The sequence below is a fragment of the Rattus norvegicus genome, chromosome 3, assembly GCF_021556685.1.
Source record: "Rattus norvegicus strain SHRSP/BbbUtx chromosome 3, alternate assembly SHRSP_T2T, whole genome shotgun sequence".
NCBI classification, from domain to species: Eukaryota; Metazoa; Chordata; class Mammalia; order Rodentia; family Muridae; genus Rattus; species Rattus norvegicus.
This window is the reverse complement of record NC_141536.1, coordinates 56867187-56876622: the sequence shown is the minus strand read 5'-3', so window position 1 is coordinate 56876622 and position 9436 is coordinate 56867187. Positions and strand designations below refer to the sequence as shown.

The following is a 9436-nucleotide window of genomic DNA, read 5'->3' as shown; positions in this document are numbered from 1 at the left end:
TCCCTGGCCCCTCACTATTCATTTTGAACTTCATTCTGTCATAGTCAGGCTACATAGAGAGAGCTAGATTCTTGGAGATGTTGAGACTTGCCCATGTCTTAGCATGTGGCTTTACAGCTTTTAGACTGGTTTGATTTATTAACTATTCAGAAGGGTGTGCCAAGGTCGTTCACTATGGCTGTAGATTTGTTTATTTCTTTTTTCTTTTACCTTTTTGTAAATGTGTCTGGATTTTACAGTACATACATATGCACATGGGAGATTATATTACTTTGTAATTGTTTTACTTTCTGTTTATGGCAAGTAATGTGCTAAATTTTATAGCAATGAGATAAAGTTTTTTTTTCTTAAAAATTACATTTGTTTTGTGTGTGTGTGTATGTGTGTGTGTGTGTGTATGTGTGTGTGTGTGTGTGTGTGTGTGTGTGTGTGTGTATTTGCAAGGGGACATGCATGCAAAAGTGTGCATTTGGCAGTCACAGGACAACTTACTGGACTTAGTTTCCTTCTTCTACCATGTGTGTTCTGGGGATTGAACTCTGATCATCAGGTTTGGCTGCAAGCCCCTTTGTCCAAAAAGTCGTATCTCCAGGCCAAGATAAAGTTTTCTTATAACATAAAGTGTGTTTAAAAAATAGGCTATTTAGGGGCTGGGGATTTAGCTCAGTGGTAGAGCGCTTACCTAGGAAGCGCAAGGCCCTGGGTTCAGTCCCCAGCTCCGAAAAAAAGAACCAAAAAAAAAAAAATAGGCTATTTAAAGAACAGTGCTGGGTATATGATGGTTTAAACTGTAACTGTAGAAGGCAGTCATGTAGGTGGAAGAGGATACCCAGAAGTATTCTCCTGTCTCATTCTGCCCAAGATATCCATCCACAAGGTTTTTTAGAGAAGGGTTCATGAATCCCAGGTTGGCCTTGAACTCATTACATAGCCAATGGCGGAATAAAAAATGAACCACAGGCCTGGCTCATCGCTGTAATTTTAGAATCATTGTTTGCAATCCAGTCCCCTTGAGTGACATACCCAGTTCACTCCTTTACTGAGCCCATCTTGGAAGGTCTCTTGACACACCCAGCCCTGTGACTGCATAGGCTGTGCTTTGTCAGCCGGGAAGGGTTATTAAAATAATACCTAACCATTGCTCCAAACCTATTTAACAGCCTTTAAAATTGTTTTATGATAATGTTCACTAATTAGCAAATTCCTAAGAGGAGGAAATGCTCATAATTTTTTTCTGTAAATAAAAAGTATTTTTGAGTCTGTTGTTGTGGTCCAATTCCTGTATTTCTAGCAGTCAGTTTGAGGCCATCCTGGTCTGCATAGTGAGTTCTAGGCCAGCCAGGGATATATATAGTAAGACATTGTCTCAATAATCTTAAATAAATACATAAAATATTTACTTATGATACTGTGTGTGTGTGTGTGTGTGTGTGTGTGTGTGTGTGTGTGTGTACGCGTGTGTGTGTTGAGACGAGGCTAATCTTAGGTTTCTTCCCCCCTTGCTTTTCAGCCTATATTTTGAACCAAGGTTTTTCACTGAATCTGGAGCTCACCAACTTGACTATATTAACTGGGCAGTGAGTGATTCCCCAACCCTTCTCTGTCTCCATCTTTCCAGTTACCGGGTTAAAGGCATGCACCAATGTACCTGGTTTTAAAAATATTTATTTACTTTTAAGAATCTCATATATGACTATAGTATTTCCATCATCTCCCCTACCCCAAGCTTCTCCTATGGCTCACTCATTCCCTCTTATCCTCTTATTCTTTAAATTTTGCTACATATATATATTTCTACACACACACACACACACACACACACACACACACACACACACACACGTCTTAGTTTATGTTTTATTGCTGTGAACAGACACCGTGACTATGACAACTCTTATAAAGAAAACATTTAATTGGGGCTGACTTACAGTTTCAGAAAGTCAGTTCATTATCACAATTTCAGAAGGTCAATCCATTACCCTCATGGTAGGAGGCATGGGAGCGCGAAGACAGATTTGGTGCCTGAAGAGCCAAGAGTTGGACATTTTGATCCAAAGGCAGCAGCAGGAGACTGTCTTCTGCAGGCAGCCAGGATGAAGGTCTCTTCTTTACTGGGCATAGCTTAAGCATTTGAGGCCTCAAAACCTGCCTACATAGTGATGTACTTCCTCTGACACTCCTCCTGACTGGGCCACTTCCCATAGGTCAAGCATATTCAAACCGCTACAATGTACACATACATACATGTGTAAATAGAGCCTGTTAAGTCCTGAAAAGTCCCACCTCTAGATGAAAGGTTATTCAATCCTGAGTCACACCCAAACAAACTTAGGCAAACACTTGCTGACTGAACTATTCCCCAGCCCCTATCCTTCCTTGTGCATCATTTTTTAGCATCAAAAGAACTTGGCTAAAGCAGTTTCTCATGTTGGCTCCCTAATCCTTTCCTACACAGCCCTGCTTTACCTCAGGTGCTGACACAACTGCCTTAGGAGCAGTACTTCCTGGAGACTTGTGAGAGGCGAGAACCTAACAAAGAAAGGCTAGCAGCTACATTAAAAATGCATTCCTTTTGTTGAAACAGAGACGTGAGGGGATGCTTTACTGAGAACGGACATGAGGTGTTTTTCTGGAAGCTGTCTGGTGAAAGGGCATGTGTGTTTGGGAAGAGTATAAGGGTGACCCAACAGAGAGTGGGCAAGCTCTTGCATTGGTTCACCTTGCCACTCTTTGTGTTCTTCCTTGGTCTTCGTCGGTCTTTGCTGGTCTTCGATGACAACACTCTGGCATTGGTTCCTCTTGCTTTCTTCAGTGATCTTCACTTGTTGTGACTTCGTAGAGAGAGACACACCAAAGAACTTCTGGTGGTGTTCCAGCTGCTTCTTGCTGCTTCTGAGGACTCATGCCAATTGGCAGAGCCTTGCGGTTTCCTCTGGATCGAGCCATTGCTGTGGATTCGTGTTTGGTGTTTTGCTAGTGGACTGGACTGCTGACGACAAAGGCTGGAATTTCCCCCAAACACTGCTTTTAAACAGGGTCTGCGTTCGCCTTGTCCTATTAACCATCTTCTTCCTCTACCTTTGGTCACTGGGCTATAAGGGAGGTTGAAGCATTTAAGAACTCTTATTAAAGTAGGTTTAGAAAATCTAAGTCTATGCAAACCCTCTGTCTTTCCCCTTTTATAATTAATTTTAGCATATTCCTCAGTTAGAATATAAAATGTCTATCAGCTAGGTCCAGGCTAGTCTTTCCTAAACTATATCTCACGGAGTATTATTTCACATAATGTTAATAGGTGTTTGAGTGAAAAATTATTTGAAAAGGGCCTCCTTCCAAAATACATTTTACTACCTTAAAGACTTTGGGAAGTCTGCAGTAAAAACCTGTCGATTTGTAGTTCCTGACATTTGTTGGCTACAAACACTCTTTCAAATTAGCACATCAAAATTGAATTAAAAAATAGGATTAGAAAATTCTCTCAAATTAACGTCTCAACATAGGTTTAAAATATAGGCTGATTGGGGATACCAGTTTCATGTAGTAAAGACTATTTTCTTAAATACAGAATATCAGCTTTCTCCTCCCAAACATAGAATTAATAAACACCTTAAACAACTTGAAGTGCAGCGTCAGAAACATTTTTAAATGCTGTCAAGAACTCATAAAAATATACATTATATCATGTGTCAATATTGCAAAGTGCTGCATGATACATTAAAACCATCAGAATACACCCATTACCCTATAATCTTCTACTCATATGTTTATATGTTTTTGCATTGTATCTGCAAAATTACTCCTGTCATAAATATTATGCCTGAGTTATAGAAATATACATACTATAACTGGAACAATAAAGGATTCCGTGAAACAAGAAAGTAATAGCTTTGAATAATGACATTACCGGGATGAGAAACTGATAAAAAATTTTAGCATCTCTGAACTTTGGAGCGAAGGGCAGTGAGAAGGTCATTTTCACCCAAGGACCTAATGTTAAAAAGGAAGAAATTGACATTTATTTCTGAGATCCTAAGGAACAGAAATAAGGACAAAACATAGCAATGATGGGGAAACACTCGATACAAGAGACGGTGGGGCATAGCCGAGTGCTGGGGAAGAGGAGCGGGGCAGGGTCGGTGAGCAGTTTGGTATACTTATCTGTGCCAAGGAGGGGAATGAGATCCCACCCACAATGCAAAGCTGTCCCAAGCAGACAAATGGGCTGGGGGAGGGGTGGGTCTTAAAGGCAACACGCACCATGACAGTCATTCGTGCTTGACAAATTAATTGTTCACAAGTAATGGCAAACTAAGGTAAATGAACACCTACCTTTTCTGGAAACAGCCTTGCTTCCCTAAGTTGCATCATGGGCTAGTTCCTCTGTGTGAACGCTCCATACAGTGTATGTGCCCTCTGGGGTCAAGGATGTTTTAACCAGAAGGGGACACTGGCCCACCTTCCATATCTTCTCCTATTCACGGCACTTTTAGACTGCTGAGTGTCTGGAATGGTTCACCCTGCCAGCTGTCTTTCTTCCCCAACAGGGAGAAAGATGTGTTTTCAAGGAAAGAGCAGTTACACTTTGTTGTCCACCGAGGGGCCAGGCTTTGGACAGATCAGGTAACTGATGTGTCATTCATGGAAAGTATCTTGAAGTGAAAATTTTGGTTTCTTTAAAAACTCATTATGTGAATATGTTTTTGTTTTAATCTCAGGGCTGCTTCATATTGCCCACAGCTGCTAACTATGATTGCCCTGTGCTCTGGGGGTGGGAGTGGGGTGGGGGCAGCTACAGATAGTTTAATTCTAAGGACTCTGGAGATGGCATAAATGGGAAAGTCCTGAGAACGTCTGTGATGGCTGCTGCTCCCCCTGCTGCTCCTGGTTGGTGGTGGGGTGATTTGTCAGAGAAGAAGAAATTGGACTTGTCCCAAGGAACTCAAGGTCCCAAATGAGCAGGAAGTAGTCTAAAGAGGCCTACCCTCCCTTTCCCTCTAACGCTCCTTCTCTCCTACCTTCATCCCGCCATGGTGATAATGGATTAAACGTCTGAAACGGTAAGCCAGCCCCAATACATGTTTTCCTTTATAAGTATTGCCATGGTCACGGTGTCTCTTCACAGCAATAAAGCCCTAAGACAGCATCTTTGGAAGAAATTCTTTGTCTTATAATGTCTGGGGCTCTTCCCCACCCCCCCTTTTAAAATAAATTACCTTATTACCTTTTATTTTCATTTGGTTTATATTTGTTTTTTCTTTCTTTTAATCTTTTCATCATACAGGTCCTTATTGCTTCCAGTTTAGTGTTTTTATGGGGTTCCTAAGTGTGTGAACAAGTGGACCTCTGTTTCTCAGGCCTTCTCTTGGGCTCTTTTCCTTCTGTTTGTTTTGTTCAATTCCAACTTGTTAGTTTTATTATTCTGTTCTGTTCTATTCCAGTCCATTCCCATAGAAACCTGTTTTCCAATGAGAGACAGAAAGGGGGTGGATGCAGATGGGAAAGGAGGTGGGGAAGAACTGGGAGAAGTAGAGGAAGGAAAAAATCTATTTTCAATAATTTTAAAAAAGCGTATTGTTAGAAGAATGTTGCCCGGCCTCCGACGCCTTCTTTCTGGTCTGTGTTAAGTGGAAGTGTGCTAGGGTCTTGGAGATGAGACAATAAGACACAAAGGCTAAGCAATGGCCACATAGTGTACCTAGCATTGAGGCCATCCTAAAGCTTGTGAACTCTCATGATGCACACATCTAGTATGTTTTAAGCAGTAATGACTTTTGTAGTAAGATTTCTTCAGTATATTTGTAAATGTTTTTAGGTGCCTGAAGGAATGGATACTCAGAACACAACAATGACACCGGCGCATGTCTTATTGTTTCTTTCGTGTCCCTGAGGGTGAAGATGAGTTTAAGGAAAGATGACTGTTGAGGCAGACGTGGTGCACCATCCTTCCACTCAAGTCCCCTTTTGTGGAGGGCGTGCGTTATTCTGGGTGGCCAGGGGTGCTGTGTGCAGATATTCTTGGCCAGCATCTCCTGAGAAGTTGTTTCAAGTATAGACAGCTATCATAGCTCCTTAGGGCGACTATAGGAAATATAATATATATAAATCACACACACATAAGTAAAAGTACATAGACTATAGCTCAAACATTAGACATTTGCTTCTCATGATTCTAAAGCAGTGGTTCTCAACCTGTGGGTCACAACCCATTTTGGGGGAGGTTGATTGACCTTTTCACAAGGGTTGCCTATGGCCACCAGATCAAGGCACTGGCAGATTCTGTCTGACGAATCATGACTCCTGCTTCATAGACAGTGGTCTTCCCAGTGGTGCTTCACAGGACAGTGGCTCTGTGTCCTCTCCTGTTAGGACCTAAACCAATTCCTGAGAATTCTGCCTTCATGCCTTAATCACCTCCTAAAGGCCTGACCTCTTAAAAACATCAGGCTGAGGATTAGGATTGTAGTATCTGAGCTTTGGGGAGACACATCTAATTAGCCTACACCATATCAGCCACTCTACCAAGGTTATACTCATATGCCTTGGACAGACACTGAATGGACACAACAGCCAGCCTGTACCAGATTAGAACTCTCAACTCAAGTATGGAAACAGAGAAAGCTGGAAACCACACCCAAGATATAATCCTCTGAGTTACTAGATTCTAAAGAGAAATCCCCCAGCCAAGTCAGACCTGCCTATGTCAAGGTCAGGAGCCTGCTAGGAATCTGATTGGGAAATAGAGATGTGCCTCTAAAAGCTCAGCTATTTATGGAAGCAATTATTGTGGGGACAATGTAGCTTTGGGCACTCCCTACCTGCAGGGTATAGTGAGGGGCTAAAGAAAATGTGGAAATGTAAATGGACAAGCAACAGAGGTGCTACTACTTTAAACTCTCAAAATATATCAAGTGGAAGATCAAGGAAATGAAGCTATCTGTCCCTCCCGCCCCCCCAGAACAGTCATGATCCTGGTGAGCCTTTGGGGTCTGAGTTAATCTTTCATCCTGGAGCCCATTGAGGAATCTGGGGATTTTCTTCGGGGGGTGGTGGGGGTGTGTGTGGAACCAAACTATAAGAAGTATAAATGGTAATTATTTTTCCAGGGCTGTCCCAATGATGCATATACCATTTACTTTGGTAACTGTGTAATGGGGCAACAAGAATAGAAACATTTAGGCACAATTCAGTGGTTACCTCAGACCTCTTCCAACTAGAGAAATACATAGAGTCAACACAGAGTCTGGTCACAGAGGTCTGGATTTGTGGAATGGGCTCTGGGGCTCATCCCGTGTCATGGCCCAGTTCTTGATGATGTAACTGAGATATTTGGTAGCTGGCACAATTCACGTATTGGATCTTCTGATGAGTGTCAGAGGTTTTGTGATAGGAAAGACCTAGTGGAACTTTCTGAAACTACCTTCTCTTTCCTGACTCTACCACAGACAAGATCGTAAGTTAAGAACAACACAGTCTACGAAGCATGTTGAATATTAGTGTTACCCTTCAAGATCAGAGAGCTAGAGATGAGGTGGCCCTTCTTAGATGTTTAATCCATAAGTCCAAGTCCTAGAAAAGCTAGTATTCCTGAAGACTGACAGGAAGCTACTGCAAATTCCACTGAGAAGGGTCCTCATTTAAAGCCTCTGTATTAAATGTAATATAATCTTTGCCCATGCAGATTAACAAGGCCTCAGGAATGTGACGAATGCTTTCCTTTCTTTCTTTTTGGATTTTTGTTTTCTTTTGACACAGGAGCTCAGGTAGCCCAGGTTGGCCTCAAACTCACCTTATAGCTGAGGATGACTTCAAACTTCAAATCCTCTTGCCTCTGTCTTCTGAGTGCTGTGTTACAGATGTACGCATTCATGTCTAGTGCTATACGCTCTCTTCAATCCTAATCCACAAGGGCAATGAGAAGCGATTTACATCCACAAGGAAGAGACCCCAGAATAAATGTGCAGTTTGCTCCAGATCCATGCCCACTCTCCCAGCCTGTATCTACAGTTTACTGAGATCTCCACCATGTGGGCACCCTGTAGAACACTTTCCCGTCCACTCCACCATTTCCATCCTCTCATTGAACGTGACAGTTAATGACTGGCTATTATACATGCATTCTAATTGGTGGGAAATCAACCTTTTGGCAACTTAGGTGTCCCATGGATTATTTTTGCTGTAGTAACAACATACCTAGAAACAAGACAAGGGAGGAAGCGTTTCCTTTGGCTTAGAGTTTTGAGGATTTCAGTCTGCTGTGGAAGAGAGGGCATGGCGGAGGAATGGCTTTATCTTGGCACAGGGATGATATCATAGAGACTCCACATGTGGCAGGCAGGAAGCAGGGAGCCAGAACCAGGGGTGGATATAACCTTCCAAGGCAAATTTCAATCAGCCATGTTTCCGCCTCGTCAAGGTTCCACAGCCTTCCAAAATAGAGCCACCAGCTGGGGACAAGTGCCTAAAACATGAACTTATAGGTGACATTTCAGATTTAAATTAAAATAGCCTGCCTCTGGCTTCCAAAGGCTGACCATATCATGTGAGATTCATGTAGTTAGCTTTAGCAATTCTCAAAGAGCCCCAAATCAAAAGTCTAAAGTCTCTCCTCCTTACCAAGATTGCTCCAGCCTCTGCCATCACACATGTCCCACTGGCCAGCTATTGAGAATGATTAACTACAGACATGGCATCGTCTCTTGAGAAGCCCAACCAAACAAACTGGTTCTATAGACCCTGAAGGAGATGCCATCCATTCTAGTGAGGACATGTACAAAGTCTGAAGCTGCATGTTTTAGCTTCTTATCAGATAAGCAACTGATAAAATGGCTATGTTGGGTCATAGCTTTGAGGTTTCAGTCCGTGATAGAGGGTGGACTGCTTATATGAGTCTTTGTACTAGGAGCAGGAATCCACTGACACGGAAGACAAAGGAGAGGTTGTGGCTGGTCTCCCTTCTGACCATTTGCACCAATTCCCTTCTGGAATTTGCACCTCCTGTGCTTCTGTTTTGGGGCTCTGTGGGGTGGAATTCCACGGTTCCAAGAGAGAAACTCTTGTTTCAGGGCACACTGAAAGGGTCCTGTTGACTATGTACCACAACTCCTGTCCCAGCATTTCTAGTTCTCCCAGACAAAGTGATTAGCATCCAAAAAGGGAAGTCAATATCTTGGCAGAGATAATTGCCTGTATTCCTCAGACATTTACACAGACATGGTTCCACCTGGAGGTGCAATCTGGCTCCCAAGATGCTACTACAGTGGGTTTTACCACTCTTGTTTCAATTTCGATGGTGGTTGGATAAGTGGGAGTTTGGTCTAAAGCCCCCCTGCAGCCCCCGGCCCCTGCCCGTCTTTTCTACCTGACAACTTTCATTGTGTTAACTATGGAAGAAACACAGTCGTTTATCCCAGGGGGCAGCCCAAAGTCCAGATCTTAT

The 9436-nt window shown here is 42.6% G+C and overlaps 1 long non-coding RNA gene across 1 annotated transcript; it reads right to left on the bottom strand.

The window, feature by feature from the left end:
- Nucleotides 1-1896: 1896 nt before the first annotated feature.
- Nucleotides 1897-8656, bottom strand: LOC147995511 (uncharacterized). Its single transcript, XR_015683582.1, has 6 exons — nucleotides 8614-8656; nucleotides 8191-8458; nucleotides 7787-7894; nucleotides 5222-5455; nucleotides 3905-3987; nucleotides 1897-3092 (listed from the first exon to the last, which is right to left on the bottom strand). It is a non-coding gene; the product is annotated as an uncharacterized LOC147995511 (long non-coding RNA).
- Between the last annotated feature and the right edge of the window lie 780 nt (nucleotides 8657-9436).